This window comes from Ostrea edulis, chromosome 5 (genome assembly GCF_947568905.1).
Source record: "Ostrea edulis chromosome 5, xbOstEdul1.1, whole genome shotgun sequence".
Classification (NCBI taxonomy): Eukaryota; Metazoa; Mollusca; class Bivalvia; order Ostreida; family Ostreidae; genus Ostrea; species Ostrea edulis.
Window position 1 is genome coordinate 21,748,179 of NC_079168.1, and position 20,897 is coordinate 21,769,075.

A 20,897-nucleotide genomic window follows, 5' to 3' on the forward strand; every position below is an offset into this window, starting at 1 on the left:
GCTTTCCGTCTATCTTGGATCGTGTAACTTCTACAGGGATTATAAGTTTTATTTTATGGAAAAGTACGATGCTTTCCAAAAGCTTTATTCCTTTTGTCTCAAATAGCTATTTTTCGGAATTGAAGAAAGACAGCTCCGTTTAGGTACAGGGACATATACTTGTCCGTCTAGAGAGTGTGAACATTGATCAAAGTGTCATTCTTTGTAATCTGGAAAGTAGACAGAAGTTTGTTGAGCAAACAGAGGAGAGTGAATCTGACAGCAGTGAAATTGAAACCCCTTCATTTGAAGTTCATGTTAGTTGTCTATAAACAATGATTTGTGCATGTAATTAACACTAACAGAGAGAAAGTAATTTCCGATCAGAAAAAATCCCCATTAAATTACAATTTTTATTACAATATTTTATTTCCTTCCAATTTTTGCAACCTGTATTCCAATCGAATACCAACTACAGAACGTGTGCACGTCCTTGTACAAAGTTATATGTATCAACTGTGTATTGACAGCAGATATTCTCGGCGACACAAATTTCACACATCTTGAAGAATGTATTAAAAATTTGCTAGGGCGTTTCATCCTCCGAATTTCTACTCGCTTGAACGGTGACCATGTGATGTGATCCTTGTTCTATTTTATGTGTCGTACATGTAGACAATGGAACTTTTCATACCGGGTCATACTGCGGCTTTAATGATTATCTGAAAAAAAATCTACTCAATAAATACAAAAACATTGAACCATTTTAAGAGTGTGAATAAAACGATAGGCCTACAGGCCTTATGGGTCACCTGGGTACTAGTTAAAAGTATCACTAGTCCCAAGGGCTGTGGAATCTAGAAACAATTTCCTGTTCTGAAAATACCTAAGCTCAATTCTAGCATTCAGCAAAAGCTAGTATAAAACAAGATGTGTTCTTAAAACTTCAATGCCCTCAAAAGTCATATATTGATGAAAGGTGAAGATAACGAACAGTGATCAATCTCGTAACTCTTATAAGCAATACAAAACAGATAGTTGGGCAAACACGGACCCCAGGCCCCAGGATCATGAAACATCTTAAGCTTAAGTCAAAATCTGAATATTGTGATGAAATGATTGAGAAGTCGATCATTCCAAAATAAAATTGCTATTCAATATTGTTTCATTGAATTTCTGGTGTATGCAAATTAAGAGTTTCATTTCAAAAGTAATGAATGTTTTACATGTGATTGAAATTTTGACTTAAGTCTGAGTTTGTTACATGATCCTGGGGCCTGGACACACCAAAGGTGGGATCAGGTGCCTAGGAGGAGTAAGCATCGATGAAAGGCTTTACATAGAGTAATATAATATATATGCATTATCATTAAACGATATCACAAATTTGAATCCACCCTAAAGTGAAAACCCTGGGGTTGCGAAATTCACCATGTTTTGTACATTCTTTTCTGCTTTACCTAAATATGCATTTAGTTTTCATACTGTTTCAGTAAATTGAAAGAACTCCTTCAAATGATAAAGACAATAATCACTATGATAATTTGGCTCCATCCTCAAACCAAACCCGTACTCCCTAGAATCATGAAATTTACAATTTTGGTAAAGGACTACATACTCATTCTAAATATCCATTTAGTTTCAAAAGCATTATTTACATATTTGCACATATACACTGTATATATCAAGTTTGGCCCCGCCCTGGAGTCAGAACCTCTACCCCAGGGATCATGAAATTTATAATTTTGGCAGAGGCCTTCCTGTTCTATATCACAATGCATTTTGTTTTTCTTACACTTGTGTGGTTGTAGAGAAGATGTTTAAAAATTGGTGTTTGAAAGTTTCTGCCCCACCTCTATGGGTGCAGGAGTCCTCAAAGTTACAATTTATCTCCACCTTGTCCCAAAGATGCTTCATACCATATTTGAAAAGAATTGGAATAGTAGTTATCAAGAAGGCGTTAAAAATGTTCAATTGTTAACGAACAATGACAGACGACAATCAACTGCAATAGGTCACCTGAGTAAATAATAAATGTTGCGCAAGCAAGTTAAACCGGCATACAATACACCCCAGTGTCCAAATGAAATGCAATTTACCATTATTGAGGGGGAGGGAGGGGTGGAAAGGGCGAAAGGGGCTAGTCCCCTGTATACCCCATTCACCTGATCAAGATATAGGGCTTACGGCGGGTAGATCGGTCAACAGGGGATGCTTACCCCTCCCGATCTCCACTGTGGGTGCCCTAGTTTTAATTTTGTATGAGTTATGAGATTGATTACTGTTCATTATCGTCACATCCCGTGGGGATCCGGGTTAGAATTGGTCCTCAGTACCCCTTGCTTGTCGTATTAGGCGACTAAATGGGGCGGTCCTTTGGACAAGACCGCAAAAATAGAGGTCCCGTGTCACAGCAGGTGTGGAACGATAAAGATCCCTCCCTGCTCAAAGGCCGTAATCGCCGAACATAGGCCGAAATTTTGCAGCCCTTCACCGACAGTGGTGACGTCTCCATATGAGTGAAATATTCTCGAGAGGGACGTAAAAGAATATTCAATCAATCAATCATTATCTTCACCTATTCATATTTACGTTACATTTTGTCATAGGCGTATTCACGTTTTTAACTTTCGGGTGATCTTGGAGAATTGTACATTATTAATTCACGTCTTGTCTATACAACCAGGTTTTTTTCCATAAGGTCTCAATTGGGATTAAAATAACTTGTAAATTACAATTTGCAAATGTTTTTCAATCACGATTTGTCAAATTTGCATAACGAATGACAAATCTAGAGGAAGAAAGAAATGTCTAACACCAACCTCGACAAAACATATCGAGCATCATTGACAAGAGGCGCGTTTGTATTTACAATATCCAGATATTATCGCACTATACTCTAATTCCCTAACCGCAGCGGAAATGTTATCTTCTTGACACATTGCGATACAATCCTGTCTGAAATCTGAAGACAATAATGTAGTGTTCACTTCGAGCCTTCGTTGTCAATGATTTCGTACACTGTGGCTGCACTGACTTTCAAATTATAACAAAAGGATGCATGTGCATTTTATTGATCACTTGAGTACAGTTTGAAGCTATTTCAAGCATGAGTTGCCAGTACTTTGAAGGCGCAGGATATGTAAAATTGGGAATGGTGAACTGTAATTGTAATCTAAGGGATTCATGAAGCCTTCCATCTTCATGATTTATTTTTCTGCAATCATCTTTGTTTAAGTGTGTGCATGTACACATATATGATATATATTATCGGTTGAGCATCACTTGGTTGGGCTATAATTTCGGTTGAGCATAACTGAAGAGACATTTGTCGAAATGCGCATCTGGTGCATCAAAATTGGTACCGTATAAGTTTTACATAAATGATGTAAAAGGTAACACTTATCATGTACACCTGTACAATGCTATCAGCTACATGTTGTAAGACTTATCATGTACACCTGTACAATGCTATCAGCTACATGTTGTAACACTTATCATGTACACCTGTACAATGCTATCAGCTACATGTTGTAACACTTATCATGTACACCTGTACAATGCTATCAGCTGCATGTTGTAACACTTATCATGTACACCTGTACAATGCTATCAGCTACATGTTGTAACACTTATCATGTACACCTGTACAATGCTATCAGCTACATGTTGTAACACTTATCATGTACACCTGTACAATGCTATCAGCTGCATGTTGTAACACTTATCATGTACACCTGTACAATGCTATCAGCTACATGTTGTAACACTTATCATGTACACCTGTACAATGCTATCAGCTACATGTTGTAACACTTATCATGTACACCTGTACAATGCTATCAGCTACATGTTGTAACACTTATCATGTACACCTGTACAATGCTATCAGCTACATGTTGTAACACTTATCATGTACACCTGTACAATGCTATCAGCTACATGTTGTAAAGGACACGTGTGCTTGTATTCACTAGTAGGGCGACATTAAACGGTTTTCAACAAGTAAACGGAATAATTTTGTAAATCAATCAGCAATTCATTAATTTTATATTTCCGGTTTTCCTTATCATATCCCTCCCCTAAACGAAATTTATAATGGGGGAGGTATTTACATCGGTAGGGATACTGGAATCGCTACATCCGTCCTTTCGTTCGAATATATAGAGGTTCACAGTTAAGGACAGTGTTTCTATCTCTTGACACCTTAACACAATTTGAATTCAAAGCAACTTTGCCCATATGACTCCTCTTGAAAGGAATCTTCCAACTCATGGCCCGTACGCTGTTTCTGATTCGCTGGTTCTAACGCACGTGACCTTCTTGTTGTCTCAGATTACTTGACGTTACCTTTCCTATTGTACGTTACTAAATCGTTATGGTATATGTTACGTGATGGAATAATTATACAATGTACATAAGTGTAGATACAGAGAAATCTGGAACACAGTAGAATTTTCCCTGCTATAACATATCAAGAATTGGAATAAAAGTCTTATAATAACATTAATATAATAAAAAAAAACAAACATATGAAGTCATAGCTTTTGGTTCGATTGTGGTTCTGTTGAATGTTTGAAGGCACGTTTGCTCACAAGTGTAGTGGAAATTGTGTTGCCATTGTCTGGGATTTTTATATAAAATTTTTGTGGTGGTCAAGCAAGAATACGGCGATATAATACCACACTCATGCGCAGTAAATCGATAGTTTTAGAAAGTGGTGAAGTAGCTCTCTGGTTCATGAAAGGTGAAGATAAGGAACAATGATGAATCTCATAACTCCTATAAGGAATACAAAGTACAGAGTTGGGCAAACACGGACCCCTGCATATACCAGAGGTGGGATCAGGCGCCTAGGAGGAGTAAACATCCCCTGTCTACCGGTCACACCTGCCGTGAGCCCTATGCCTTGACCAGGCATTTATTTACCCCCAGGAAGCTACAATTCAGACAGCTAGCTAGTGACTATATGACTGAATTATCATTGAATGGGATGTAGAATACAACAACAAAACCAGAGTACTGAGTGCAATACCAAAAACGGTGGAGTTGTGTGTTGATGCAATGAGTGCATTTGTCAAACTGAATGGCTTTAGTTTTAGGTAATAAAAAGTAACGTTCATTCATTTGTTTTCTCCATTACAAAATGTTTCTGCATTAAAGTCCGGAAAAATCCTTCTGTTATATAAATAAGGTATGTAACTGAGAGTAATTCTTAAACAGTTCTTTCCAAACTAATTTTTAATACGGATTACTCCGTTTAACTAATCAAGACACGATGGTGTGACCGGTCAACAAGGGATACTTACTCCTCCAAGGCTCTTAATCCCACCTCTGGTGTTTCCAAGGATCCATGTTGACCTACACGTATTATCAATTCTGCATTCTTTATAGGATTTGATCATTGTTTGTTATCATCTCTTTTTCATAAAGCTGAATGTCATATATTTGTTACGTATATCAAAAAGCAAGTCTGCACAAAAATTCAAATGATTTTTAAAAATATTAGTTGCAGTAGACATGCATCTTCGCTAGCCAAGGGTTTACGATCCGCTCCGCTTCTCTACAAACCCTTGGCAGATTTAGTGCAATTTTCGTAGCTTTGAGTGGCACCCTCTAGCGGATGGAGAAAACAACCCTGTTTGGATTACATCATGCTTATTCAATGAAAATGCGTGTTTCAGCTACTGTTTAAAAGTTGTTCAGAACGCTCGATGTTTAGTAATGGCTGCGCTCAGAGAGTAACGTGGTATGCAAATCATTCAAAATATCAATAATAAATTTAACTATTGCTTAATTGCATACTTGAAAAAGAAATCAGGGAGAATATTATTTAGAAAATAAACATGTGTGAACCCATGAAATACATGCAGTCGTTGAGTCTACGTCTAAAAATAACCCCACGTGTGTGAGGTGAATTCCAAATTGACGAAAATAGCTCTGACACAACTGTCTAAATCTGGGAAATGTTTGATATTAAACTTATGGCACGGTACTGTAGTAAATAAATGCTCTTCTTTACGCAGATACGAGTCTGAACTGCGCACGTGGCATCATTGGTTTGGATATGTATTTGATACACGGCCAAGTGACAGTTGTAGGTATTTAAATTCCTTTGTTTTGCACGTGATCTAACGTAACACGTTCTCTGATTGAGCTGTGGACTTTCCCTGCGTCCAGTCATATAGTGAAAGTTGAGGCTATGAAAATCGCACTAAATCTGCCACGGGTTTAGAGAAGCGGATCGTAAACTCTTGGCTAGCGAAGATGGTAGACATGTGACAAGATTAATATCAAAATGGTAAAATTAATTCAAAGTTAACAAGTTCGAAACATCACTATCTGTGGTATTTACGATACATGTATGCACCAATATATCTGCCAGGCTGCCCACTTTCATAATCGCTTTCATTCAACATATCGCTGTAACATACTCCAGACCGCGTCTATTTCAAACGCTCAAACGACGTCTTTCAAAAATTCCATGACGAACCATACGCCCATCAATATGGCGCGTGTGATGTTTATTTCATAATGTAATGTTCAACCCTGACAAAATACTTCTAAATTCTTTTAATTGGTAACTTGACCTTTTTCCTGAGATTTATAATTAGGGTGATGGCATTGTGTCTTTATAAAATATACTTCTATCAAGTATGAATTCAGAAAAAAAACATCAAAAAGAATTGGTTTCAATGTCAGTAATGTTATTTTTGGTGAAACGCCTCTCAGTTTGTGTAATAAAGTTGTTAATTTCATAATTCTGTATACCAAACAATGTTTTCAATTGTTCAAAACAAAACAAAATTCCTCATATTACTGCGCTGATACATTATCTTTCTTTCAAATACAAAGTTAAAAAATTTATAGCAATTAAATCATGTGAAGTTTTGAAATTTGACAGACTTTGGGAATACTGGAAAATTATTTTTGATCAGTAACCTAGAATTAGAAGTATTCAACCAATAATGCTGAACTAGTAGTGTGAAAGAGTGTGAGAATGTGTAAAATGATTAATATGTATCTTCATTACTATTACTGATGATTATGTGAATATGGAAAAAGAATAAATTATATTAAAAAAAAATAAAAAATAAAAAAAAGTATGAATTCCTCGTGTATCTCCTTCTGTAAACAATACAATTTTTAAAGTTTTTTGTTCTTGACCATGGTCAAATGACTTCTGGTCATACATGTAAGTCACCTTCGTGCCAAGTATGAGCCTCTAATATTTCTTTATCACAAAGTTATGGTCTAGATTCTTAATATCTGTAGTGTGTAATGAAAGGCGTTCGATAAGTAATCTATAAATATACAACCTAACCTCTAGTTAGAAGAGTTTTAATTGTACACATAGCATGCACCAAATTTATTTGTTTACAGATTCTCAGGAGCAAAGCAAAAGATTTATAAAGATTGTTTTTTCTCTCCGTCTGTATGATCTATATATGTATATAGCCCCACCCTGTAGCCTGAAATCATAATAGTTCAAGGAATCAGGATTTTACATTTAAGTACAATGTTCATACCTCCTATGCAGCCAGTCGCTAGCGCTGTTCTGCATGAAATATATTATAAAAAGTTGATGTTGTTTTCACTGTAATATTCATTCACTAGGACCTGAATCCCTGGCTCAGGGGTTATAATCTTTATTAGTATTTGAAATTTGCCAACAGACAAAACATATTATAAGCATATGAAATTCAAAATTTTATTTTGAATTCCTGGTGACGGTTCACTCAATGGAAACTTATTTTTATAATGACACACTCGCAATTTTGAACTACAAGAAATCAACTTGAACGAATTATTTTGCCAACAACTTAGAAAATAATCGTAATTCTCTTTAACAAAAATCTTAGACACACAATCAAATTTTATCTGCCTACTTTGTATAGGATTTTAAAATTTGCAAGTTATGAATGAAGACAGCGAGGTTTAATGGGATATTTTAAGATGAAATATCGGATTTTAACAATGTTTTGGTTATTAAGAATTATGGGGATTCGAAGGAAAAGTTTCGACTGCTATTAAACAATCGAGGTTCAACACAATTGAGCTTCTTCATTTTTCCGAAGTTGTCGTCATCTTGAAAGATCGGGACAATTCGATCATCCGATGAATAGTACGCGTACTACGAACAGAGAATACGGCCCTAGAGACAGAGCTAACTCTATCATGAAAGTTCTTTGGGGAAATTGGTTTTCAGCGGATTATTTCTTTGGAGGTTGGTAGAAATGATTACAAATGAAAATCGGAAAGTGATTCATCAATGGAATTTTTATTCATACATGTATGTAAGATACCATTTACACAATGTCGCAAGATGTATATTTATCACATTACTTGTATGACTGGAGTTCACCGTTATCTTACTTTTCATTGTATGCCATTTTTTTATTGAAACACTTTCGCTTGATAAGTGTCAGGTTTTTTGAATAATATTATCGCTCATTAATACTGTCTTGTCCATAGACGGGTTTAGAAGGCCAAGATAACGAACAGTGATCAATCTTATAACTCCTATAAGCAATACAAAATAGAGAGTTGGACCAACACGGACCCCTGGATATACTAGAGGTGGGATCAGGTGCCTAGGAGGAGTAAGCATCTCCTGTCAACCGGAAGTAGAGGGCCCGTCCCACGCCTTTGGCATTAGCTGTCATTTTTTCACCAATAATTCAATTCAATGAAAATTGATCGATATTATATATTTCAGTAATAACACTAGTATTTTAAAATCATTTCAAACACTTTTTAACCCCAAAGCAGGCACATGAATGTATGCATTTGGTGAGTAAATAATTATTGTCTTGCAAGACAATAATTCTTCCTTATATATTTCTTTACACTAAAAGCGGTTATCTAATGTAGTTTTATTAGGGTTTTCTTGCTTTTGTATGAAATAAATGTTTTTATTAGTCATTAATGCAAGGTGAAGATAACGAACAGTGATCAATCTCATAACTCCTACAAGCAATACAAAATAGATAGTTGGGCAAACACGGACCCCTATTCCTATGCCATTGAAAGATTTTGAGGAGAGAAAAAAAAAATGGTTGCCATCACTTTCACAGCTCGCGAAATTCTCTTACGTCTGGACCCCCAGTATAATACATTTAACTCTAAAGTTCATTCCATTAATTTTCCATAATGATTTAATTATTTTTAGCTTTTTTTTGTTTGTCACTATGTTTGAAATCCCCTTTCATAAAATCCGCCACTGTTCATCTCTATCAAATATACTGATTTCGTTGTATTGAGAGCTCACCATTACAGGAAAAATACACAATCCGAACAAGAATTTTTGAGGCCTTATTCTAAATTTTGTTTTCTTGAATTTAAATTCACCGAATTGAGCTTAAACCCAAAGAGTGGAGTTTGTATTCAACAGATGGAGAAAACGGCCACACGTTAAGCGTGTCGGTGAAACAATTCAAACAGGTCATCATAACCTCCATAAAATGATTTATCTGATTCCAAATCCAGTTTGAGAAGCATATTAATCAGCATTAGTCCACTATTAAGAAGCTCTAATCACGAGCTGCAGACTCGGGAGTATCGTATTAATGGAGATAAATGTACCGTCAGATACCGGAACCGCTGGAGCACTGCCATCAAATATCCACAACGAGAAAGTTGAAATTGTTTGCAGTTTGGATCTTCTTACAACTGTTTCATCAGTTTATACGTGAATTCTGATATCGAGATGGTAGCCTCCGATCAGATAATCTCCAGCGTGGGCCATTACTGTGGCTTTCCCCATTTTATGTCCGCGTGCTGGAGGACTTCGAACACTTCATACTCATCGTTTACGTCTAACGTCACGCTCACAACTGAGTTAAATTACTGTCTACACTGATGAAGAAAAATCTGTAGCAACTTTTAAAATTTTCATTAAAGTGTTGTTCGATACACAGGTAAGGAAGAATAAGTCGGATTTATTTCTCCATGTGATGCTAGCAAATGATTCCTTCGCCTTGTAACAGAGTTATAGAGTAATATAGGAATTAGCTCATTCATTTCTTTGGCTTGTGTTTGATTTGTTTATCTAGGGTTAATATTATCCGAGGTCAAGTCTTTTTTGTGTGCGTGCCATCAAGCCACAAGGACTACATGTTGCTGGTAAACGCGTAGAACTCACAAATGTTTAGTAAACCTGTTAGTTCGCATCTTACGCCTATACATTCGTGTAAAGAAGCCCTTTACTTAATCAAGAACATTATCTTTCATTATTTCACACTCTAACGATTGTTTTGTTCTTTTAAATTTGCTTTTTGTGGTTTTGTTCGTGTTTTCTTTGGGAGAGGATGGGGTTGTCTTTGCAGTACTCGGTTTAGTTATTCACTCTAAACTTTCAAAATGTTTCCCCATACTTCAAACTATTAATATATATTGAATGGTCGGAATTTTTTTTATTAGATTTCAATACATACTAAGTATAACAAGAGTTTATTGTTTGTTATAAATGAGGAACCCCGAGGTCAGGGGTTATCTTTAACGTCATAGGTCATTCGGATGTGACCTTGAAAATAGAGGTCACGGTACATGTAGGTGTTAGCATGATAAAGAACCTTCACTGCTTAATGTAATTAAAATCAGGTCTTCACTGCTACAACGAAGACGGTGTAACAGTTATCTGATTATAGATAGATTACGTCACTGCTACGACCGTCTGCACCATGCATAGGTAACAATACATGGCACTTCATGAGCATTTAAGGCTGGTGACGTCTTTATTTTAGTGAAGAAAATATCAAATGGACGTGAAACAACAAACCTAGCTCTGTTGTACAGATTTATCGTTCACAGATGTGTACATGTATTTACAACATGTGGTCTAATAACTTATTCATGCATTACCTATGTACAAGTATTTCTATTGAGCAATTTATTGCTTATTAACTTAAATCCATCCATACATGTATGTTATGACCTGTGTGTAAAAATATTCAAATACAGTCAAGGTATCTTGCATTTGTGTACACTACAATTAATAAGCACATTACGCCGAATGTTACACATCCATCGCCTCTAAATATCTACTGTATCCGCGGGAACAGTAAACACTCCACATACAAATTATTAGTTTTAATTTAAATGATGTTAATACATGTATAAGGTTAAATGGTTATATTTCAAAGGAAATACGATGTTATTATGTCGTGGCATGTGGGCGGTCACAGTGACTTAGTGGTAGAGCGTTCGCGTCGTAACCGGGAGGTGCGAGTTTGAGCCTCGTTCGTGCCATGGTCGCGTCAATCCTAAGAGATACATTTATTAAGATATTCAATGTATAACGACCTTATTTCATATCTAGTAAATGGATGGTGTTTTTTTTTTTTTTGTATTCATGGTTACGTATCATTTTGAAGGGTTTGCAAAATAAAAATCATTTACCACACACATTTTTATAAAATTATATTTTTCTTAGTTTTACAAAGGGCAGATAACTCTTCAAAAAAGTCTTAAGTGCAAAAAGGTCAGCTTCTAATCATTTACCAGTCATGTGAATTTCATCTACTTCACTTTCATTATATTTAACAATATACATAGATTTTGATTTAAATCCTTCAAAATTGTTCAATCTCCTTTCGTTAGACATTGAATACCTTAATATAGGTACAGATTGCTTCTTCGCCAAACGCTCGGCATTTTAAAGCGAAAATCACGGGGTCTTTCCAATGTGACCTTAACAACAGAGGTCGCGTCAGGCGTTGGCGCGTTAGTGAACCCTCCACTGTCACCACCCTGGGCACTAAGCATAGATGTAGCATAGGTCTAGACATGTGTTACTTTACCTAAAACTGGTGATGTCTCAACATGAGTGAAAAATTCTCGACGGGACGTATAACAAACGAACATAACGAACGTTTTAATTTAATTCCACCGCGTTGTAGGTATGCAATATGTCGTCTTACATCTTGTCCCGTGAGGACCCGGCTTAGAATAGGTCCTCAGTACCCCATACTTGTCGTAAGAGGCTCTTTGTCACAGCACGATAAAGATCCCTCCCTGCTCAAAGGCCGTAAGTGTCGAGCATAGGCCTAAATTTTGCAGCCCTTCACCGGTCTTGGTGACGTCTCCATATGAGACATTCTCAAGTGGGATGTTAAACAATATAAAAATCAATCAATGAATAAGCAGGTACATACACACGTGTATAATAGTATGTATTTCATAAAACTGGGAAAGATCCAGAAAAAATTCAATGTGGGTTTGTTTCCAAAGATGATATCCTTTTGGCTAAAAAAGAACCCGAAAACAACTTAAATTGCTTAATATTTTCAAAGAAAAATACGAAAAAGGGAACTGAAATTGTGACTTGATGAAATTTGAATTTAGTAAACAACTATTTAAAAAGCTTGCCCTCAATAAGAGACACAATATTTTCTTCTACCAAATGAATAGTTTCGATACGATATACATGTCTAAAACTTTCCTATGTTGATGATAACATTTAGAAATAAGCATAAAAATTATCATTCCCCATACAAATGATTGATGCGATATAAATGTGCATGGAACAAAAACACTGATCTATAGAATAATATTTGCAGTAATGTTTGCACAAGAGGCAAAAACATAACGTCATTTAGATTATATCCTTTGTAGAAAAATATCCATATGTTTCTATAAAAACATTTTAAAAACCACACAAGTCAGTAGAGCTGGTTTTATTTTAAATCGATCTTTGAGGTATTTAAGGTTCCTAAATTGAACACGCCAGATTCATAACAGCCATCTGAAAGAGTACACAAGAGGCCCAGGGGCCTTATAGGTCACCTGAGTATCATGTAACAACCTTCCAATGTTTGAATTAGGTTTGTGTTTAAATATAAGAATTTTACTTTTGGATGGAAGAAACATTGAATAGCTATGTGGTCAGCCCCGCCTTTGCACCAGAACCCCTGACCCAGGGGCCATAAATTTCAGTTTTGAAAGAAGCATCCTTGATCATCATTATCATACTATTAGTTTGTCTACTTAATACCCAGCAGCAGAGGAGAAGATTTTCAAAGAAATAAAATGCATTTTCACTATATGATCAATAGGGCCCCACCCTAATACCAGAACCCCTTACCCAGGGGCCATGAATTTCACAATTTTGAAAGAGGCATCCTTGCTCATCATAACCATGCTATTGGTTTGTCTACTTAATACCCAAGGACAGAGAAGATTTTCAAAGAAATAATGCATTTTCACTATATGACTTATAGAGTCCCACCCTAGCACCAGAACCCCCGATCCAGGGGCCATGAATTTCACAATTTTTAACAAGAGGTACTGTGAGCAATGCTCACTAAGAATACCCCCCCCCGCTTACCCCAATCTCCCAAAGGGTGTTGGTAATAGGTATAAACTACCTCTTTTCTGAGTGTTGCTACTTCGATGTCCAGTGCGCATGACCTTTGACCTTTTGACCCTAAAATCGATAGGGAACATCTTCATCCCATGGGTAGTCCATATGTATGATATGGTGACTGTAGGTGGAAAGGATAACGCTTTAGAGGCCGGAAACCATAATGCTACTTCAATGTCCAGCGCGCATGACCTTTGACCTTTTGACCCAAAAATCGATAGGGATCATCTTCATCCCATGGGTAGTCCATATATATATAATATGGTGACTGTAGGTGGAAAGGATAACGCTTTAGAGCCCGGAAACCATATTGCTACTTCAATGTCCAGTGCGCTTGACCTTTGACCTTTTGACCCCAAAATCGATAGGGAACATCTTCATCCTATGGGTAGTCCATATATATGATATGACGACTGTAGGTGGAAAGGATAACACTTTAGAGCCCGGAAACCATATTGCTACTTCGATGTCCAGTGTGCTTGACCTTTGGACCCCAAAATCGATAGGGAACATCTTCATCCCATGGGTAGTCCATATATATGATATGGTGATGGTAGGTGGAAAGGATAATGCTTTGGAGCCCGGAAACCATTGCGTCTACAGACGGACGGACGGACGGACAACCCGATTCCAGTATACCCCCCCCCCCACAACTTGTTACGGGGGGTATAAAGAGGCATCCTTGCTCATCATTACCATGCTATTAGTTTGTCTACTTAATACCCAGAGACAGAAGATTTTCAAAGAATTTCTACATTTTCACTATATGACCAATAGAGCCCCACCCTAACACAAGAACCCCTGCCCCAGGGGCCATGAATTTCACAATTTTGGTAGAGGGTTCAACGCTCATTATAATTATGCCCACAGTTTGACTTCTTGATGTCCAGGAGTAAAGAAGAAGATTTTTTAAAATTACACTCATTTTGATGGTTTTTGCCCCACCCCTCAGGCCCCAGGGGGGCAGGGACCACGAATTTCACAATTTTTGTTCCCCTCCACCCACAGATGCTATATGCCAAAATTGGTTATGGGGTTTCAGAGAAGAAGCTGAAAATGTTCAAATGTTAACGCACGACGAACGACGACGGACAAAAACAGATAGCAATAGGTCACCTGAATGAATTCAGGTGACCTAATAAGCAAATCATAATTCAATAACAAAAATTGCTACTAAATATATTTATAAAAGAATCCTTATCAGATTCCATGACTAGAGGTAAAATTTCATCATAGTTAGAGCAAACAAAGACTTTAAAAATATCTTCATTCTAATTGGCAAAGGAAAAATCACTACCAATGTTAACGTCTTCAGTTAGACTTGGCGCCGGCATTGAGAATCAAACCTTGAGCCTATTATAACATGTAAATCCAATGTTCAGCATAATCATTATCAATATTGCTCCTTCCTAGGACCTGAATTCCTTACCCACTGGTAAATTTTCACATCTATTTTCATCACTATGTCAGTTTCTCTGCTACATGTTCAGAAGTGAGGAAGACGATTTTGAAAGATGGAATGTATTTTATCTATGCAAAGGTGAAGATAACGAACAGTGATTAATCTCATAACTCCTATAAGAAATACAAAATAGAGAGTTGGGCAAACACGGATCCCTGGATATACCATAGGTGGGATCAGGTGCCTGTCACACCGGCCATGAGCCTATGTCTTGATAAGAAAAACGGAGTAATCCGTAGTAAAAAACAATCAGTGTACCAAGAACAGTCTAACAATCGGTATGAAACAAGTCAGACAGCATATGTCCCAATGACAGGTTGTACATATTGACAAACTAGATCATTATGACGACCATATGATTTGCAAATGAAGTGCTGATTTTAAACGAGACTGTTTAAACCCTTGTAATATCAACTTGTTTGTCTGTAGCCTGCCTCAATTTAAAAAAAAAAACAACCTGATCATACGCAGAACAAGCTCTTCTGCATCGAATTAATTGAGAGATACAAGTTTAAACACCATATGCAGGTGATAATAGAATATTGCTACATAAATATGGGAAGTTGACGATGGAGAAGCTGTAATCATCCCGTTTGTCATAAAGTTGAATCGTTAATTTGCCGTCAACATCCATCCTCAGTCCCGCCCTGTCTACTAATCCTGAGGTCATTTTGGTAGATGCATCCATATTCAATACAACGGTGTCATAGTTTGGTTACTTCCCGTTCAGGAGTAAAGAATATTTTGAGAGATAGAGAACATTTTGTCTATATGACCTACATGTATTTTAGCCCAACCCTGGGGCCGGAACTATTTACCCTTGTTCTTGAATCCTACACTTCCCATAGAGGCCTACAGTGCTCATTATAAATATGCACTCAGTTCGTCTGCTACACGTTTTAGAGTAAAGATGATTTTTTTTTTAAAATGCCCCATGCGGCCAACTGTGACCGCGAAAATCACAATATTTGCGAAAGTTTGGTCATGTACTTTCTGAAAAGTATTCAAAATGATACTAGTTGACTTAATCATCTTAAATTACCCAAAATAACACGCACTATCGTGCCGTGGTGTGTATTAAGAGATGTACATTATTCTATGATGCAATACCCAAGATTGCGCAAGTCCTCGCTGCATTGTCCAGATTGGCAAAGCAATTATTAACATTTCATACATGAAATATTTATAGAATACAAAGGTAGCCGAGTGAAAATAAACAGAAATATTCAGGAGGCATTGTCCGTCGCGCGATAGAAGATGAAAAATTGATTTCAACAACAATACCGAATTTGGAAATAAATTGAGAAAACCAATCGTTAAATGTCATGAAATGATTTTTGATAGAAGGATATCAAAATTGAGTAACTAAGTCCACATTTATATTCCACAAAGTGGAAGGTAAATAGCAACACAATAGATATCACGGTGCTTATAGAAAATCTAGGAGCGTGTGGTTAAGAATTTGTTTGGTGGATGCTGTATGCAGGCTCGCACTTTCTGTACCTGTCTATATGCATTTACACCTGGCGTCGATCATTTAATGAGATCGCTCAGATTTGGAATCCTTGATGTTTGACGTTGAACGTATCTACTTAGGGTGATATAAAACATTTGATTAAATGTTACATACAATAAAGCGGAATGAGCAGACGAGATGTGAATAAATGAAGAGATTTTAATGAAAACGCGTGTTTACAGTCTCGGCTAGTTAGCAGCCCTTTGCAATTGATAAGTCATTCGAAAATGATCGATCAGGGTGATCGCAGAAATGATGTTGAAGTGTCTGGAACTTGAAGATATTGTCAAGAACACTGTAAGATGGCTAATTACCAGGGATACGCTATATCACATATTCCACAACCTGGGCAAGAGGTTAAGTAAACATGCCCCGTGCGTTTCTGATTGGAATACATACAAAGAGATAGTCAGATTATTAATTTCATGGTAAAATGTTGGGTCACAAATATGTGTAATATATATAACAAATACAGGTTTTCAACGTAGGCGGTACATGTCCAATTGCAAGTTAAACGTAAATATGATCGATAGAAGGTTAGGGCAGAGCTAACTCCACGAGTTTCCGGGCTGAAAGAACCCCGCATACAAACATAAAGCAGGTGTGAGCCCGATGTTTACATTGAAGACTTCATAATCGTGAGAAAGCAATGTTTTATTCTGGACATTAAACCCCAGCGTACAAGGTAGGTTGCTAATATAATAGACATTTACTAGTTTAATGACCATGTAAAGATTTTGGTACTGTGTAGGTGTAAATGTAAATATCGGAGTTAAAGTACTGTCAGTCCATTCATATGAGGGTCGTTTTAAAATAAGCCCTCAGTTTTAAAAATACGCCCTCGGTGAAGGGCATTCTGCATGTATCCAGTCAACATTTTACTAGTTCGTGCAAATTGGCGGGGCGTAATTTGATTGACTGAGTTTAGTTCCGTTAGTCCTCCTATCAAGACTAAGTTTAATGACAATTGCACTGATTACAAATGATTTAACCGAACACAAATCTAAAACAACGGATACCGTACCGACCTGATTTCAAAAGTTTTTTATGTCTATATAATATTCCATCACCGTTCGGTTTCTCTGAAGGAATTGATGATATGTAACATGTCTATATTTTTCTGATTTGAAAAGTTTTTATATGTCTATATATTTCATCACCGTTCAGTTTCTCTGAAGGAATTGATGATATGTAACATGTCTATATTTTTCTGATTTGAAAAGTTTTTATATGTCTATATATTTCATCACCGTTCAGTTTCTCTGAAGGAATTGATGATATGTAACATGTCTATATTTTTCTGATTTGAAAAGTTTTTATATGTCTATATATTTCATCACCGTTCAGTTTCTCTGAAGGAACTGATGTTGTGTAACATGTCTCTGTATGAATCAAGTGATAGAGTAGGCGATTGTCACCGATGGTTATTTAACTTGACTAGATATATACAGTGCAAGACTGGGAATAATCTGGTCCAATATGTTTTGTGTGCTTCTTCAATACTTCCCTTTTATAATGTTTTAGATTATAGATAAGTACACTTTTACGAGTTAGAAAACTCCAAAAAATACACTTCGCGTCTGAAGACTTTCTCTTAATTAATTAAATAGTAGAAAAATATTAAGGAGTATGTACTACTGAAACCGCCCCAGCCACAATGTTGGGCATGCATCATTCAAATTATAAATACCCCGTAACTGTGCGCCTTGAACACCTGTATTCAAACTTACACCTGCTGATGTATTATTAGACGATGCACACTGTTCATATACTTTTTCTGTGTACGTTGAATGCACACCGAACTGCTCAGCTACGCTGTTTATTGTCCCGGATAAAAACATATCCCTACCTACAAGCACTTGTTTATTAATATGTAAATAATTGCAACCGAGAAGTGCATTTCCATTCTGAAGAAGGTACCCTGATGCTTCGAATCTAATTTTAGAATATTAAATCCCTCTTTAAAGTAAATACATGTAGTCATCATTGCCATTCTGCATTCACGAAACACTTAACATACTTTCACTTGCACACACGTTTTAGACTCATCTAGTCTATGATAGTGTTGGGTGTTGATTACATACAAAAAAAGCGTATTTAAATGCTTTCTCGAATCTTGATTTATGTATTTTGCATTTTGGCCTACGGTAACAAACATTCCCGGGCCTAGCTGGCTGTGTTCGTAATGTATCTTTATGGTACAATTAATGACATATTTCATAACAAATGTGCATAATTAAAGGATATATGGATACAATTTATATTTTTGTGGATTTTTATCAGTCATCAGCACAATCAGTTTAGTGTACATTACAACTGAATTGCACCTATCTCCGGGATGAACTCTTATGGCATTTTCAGGCATAGAATGCATAGTTACGAAGTATGCGGAATGTGCATATCTACCACTGAGGCAAGGGTCATCTCGGCTGGCTTAATGTATCATACTGACCGTGAATTTACACTTTTATGGTCACTTATGGACATAATATGACGCCTTTCCGATCAAACTATCTAATGCAGGTGACACGAATTCAGCAGTTTGTGTAGGTGCGTGATAGTAAAGCTTTCAGAAGCATAGTCTTCACAAAATCCCAAGGGTGTTTTCTCCAACTGGAACATTATCAACTTTCATGATCTTTATCGTTCGTCTCTACCAAATAAATCACCTGGCTTGAAACTGAGGATTATAAAGTTTCTGGGAAATATTTTAGAAATCATTATTGATAGGTTTCTGCGAATAATGAATATTACAGACATTTATGATTATATCATTTTCAAAACATCCAATGTACCTGACATTTCATGTCACTAGAATAATCGTGATCCAAGCCGCTGTGATCTTTGGTCTCGTACTTCGCAATGTTCAAATAAAAGCTCCAGTGATGTGAATCAGTTTCCAAAATGAAGTCCGTCTTCTTTATACATTTTGGGTTGTGACGCTCTCTCCGACAGATTTGGAATGTAATGATCATCGGTATCCCTGTGGTTCAGTTACTATCATTCCAAAAACAGTGCGTCACTTCGCTTGACCGAGCAGGTTAAATTTTCATGCACCGATTACCACATTACTGATTGACTGACTGTTTGTTCGTATGATTTCTATGAAAGTGAGTTAAGGTGATCACGTTATGTCATTCTTTCAACGAGGAAGAATTTTTTTCCAAAAGAAAGCGTCCAGACGTTGGTGGGGAGTCGGCGTATACACAAACGTCGGAATGATCCAGACTATGACTAAAATCACGGATTGAAGAAACGAACAGGCTTATCTTATTGATTCAACAGTTATCAAAACTTAATTCCTCGGTCAGATCAAAATCAAGCATCGATAAACAACGGATTAACTTCTTATCGTATTAACTTAAGTTGCCATAAAAAAAAAACTGGCTTAGATCCGTCAAAGCGTGTCCGCCACTTTACTCTCATTTTTGCTATTTCGGGCTAGTTTATGAAAAACGAATTAATTTTACGATATTTGTTAGTGAAGAAAGATTCTATTATAGCTTACGGACTTCACCTTACATATGAAACAATATTAAACGTGCACACAGTAACTCTGGAGCAAGTGTTTCGGAGTTTATTAGCAAAATTTGATAATTTATAAATATAGATGCGATTGGTCACTGAGAACAAAAAGTATAACCTGTTTCATTAAAAACTACGTGCAGCCTTGCCCAAAAATATTTGATCAAGCGACACGCTCTTTTTGAGACGATAGTACCGGTATATTGAGTACAGTTCAAAGATGATAAATGGAAGAGTTAGGTACCACTAAACTATGACAACCTAGTTCTGGTATGCAGCGATTCTTTAAACTCATTTTAGATCTTTATTTTGAAAGCCCCGACCTATGTTTGGTTACAGTGGAAAAGTGAAAAGTTGGCTTCATTTGCAGTGTAGTGTTTGTGGAAATAAAAGCTTTTGGGTAGTCCCAAAGTAAAACTACGATTGTGCGTGCCTGCAATGTCATTGAGAAACAAGAGTGTACATATTAACAAAACCGCATTGAAATGAAATTATATGCCATTACTTGATACGTAGTGTTTAAAGTTTTAGTCCAGCTTATCCATAGAACGTGTTTTGCTCAGCTGACCCTTCATAGCCGATGTCAGACCAATACTTCCTTAAACTCCTTCATACCTACTTCGATTTCACTCTTTCTCTCATTTTCCACCATTGTTATTTCCTCCTCCTATTTAGATTGTTTCGCTCTCCTACCTTGGGTCATTTTACTAATGCATGTTTGTTTAATGTCCGTTTTTCTATTGTTTATGTTCCTACGTAAATTGAACTCGCCAAGGAGAACTTTGCTCCGTTTTTTGCTTAGGCAGGCATAACCAAGAACACATCATTGAATTGAAAAATTGTCATTTATTCTGTAAATGACGAAAAACAGAAATGGAAAACCCATCATCATCACAATATGTAAGCTGACCCCCTAGCACCAAAAAATTACAAACAATACTGCATTTATACACAATGTAGAAAACTATTTAGCTTATTAGGGGGTCAGTAGATTATACCCTGTATGTCAAACAATTTGGCATCATAATGTGCAAGCTGACCCCATACTGACA

At 36.6% G+C, this 20,897-nt stretch overlaps 1 protein-coding gene and 1 long non-coding RNA gene across 2 annotated transcripts in view; one reads left to right on the forward strand and one right to left on the reverse strand.

Annotated features, from left to right (window-relative positions):
* Nucleotides 1-389: 389 nt before the first annotated feature.
* The window catches only part of LOC130054480 (uncharacterized), a 38,957-nt gene continuing 18,449 nt past the window's right edge, over nucleotides 390-20,897 (reverse strand). The window contains exon 2 of the long non-coding RNA XR_008802788.1: nucleotides 390-701. This is a non-coding gene — a long non-coding RNA (uncharacterized LOC130054480). The remainder of the gene's footprint in view (nucleotides 702-20,897) is intronic.
* Nucleotides 16,232-20,897, forward strand: part of LOC125652162 (myoglobin-like) — a 67,063-nt gene continuing 62,397 nt past the window's right edge. The window contains exon 1 of the mRNA XM_048881156.2: nucleotides 16,232-17,005. The gene's annotated coding sequence lies outside the window, so the exon portion shown is untranslated. The remainder of the gene's footprint in view (nucleotides 17,006-20,897) is intronic.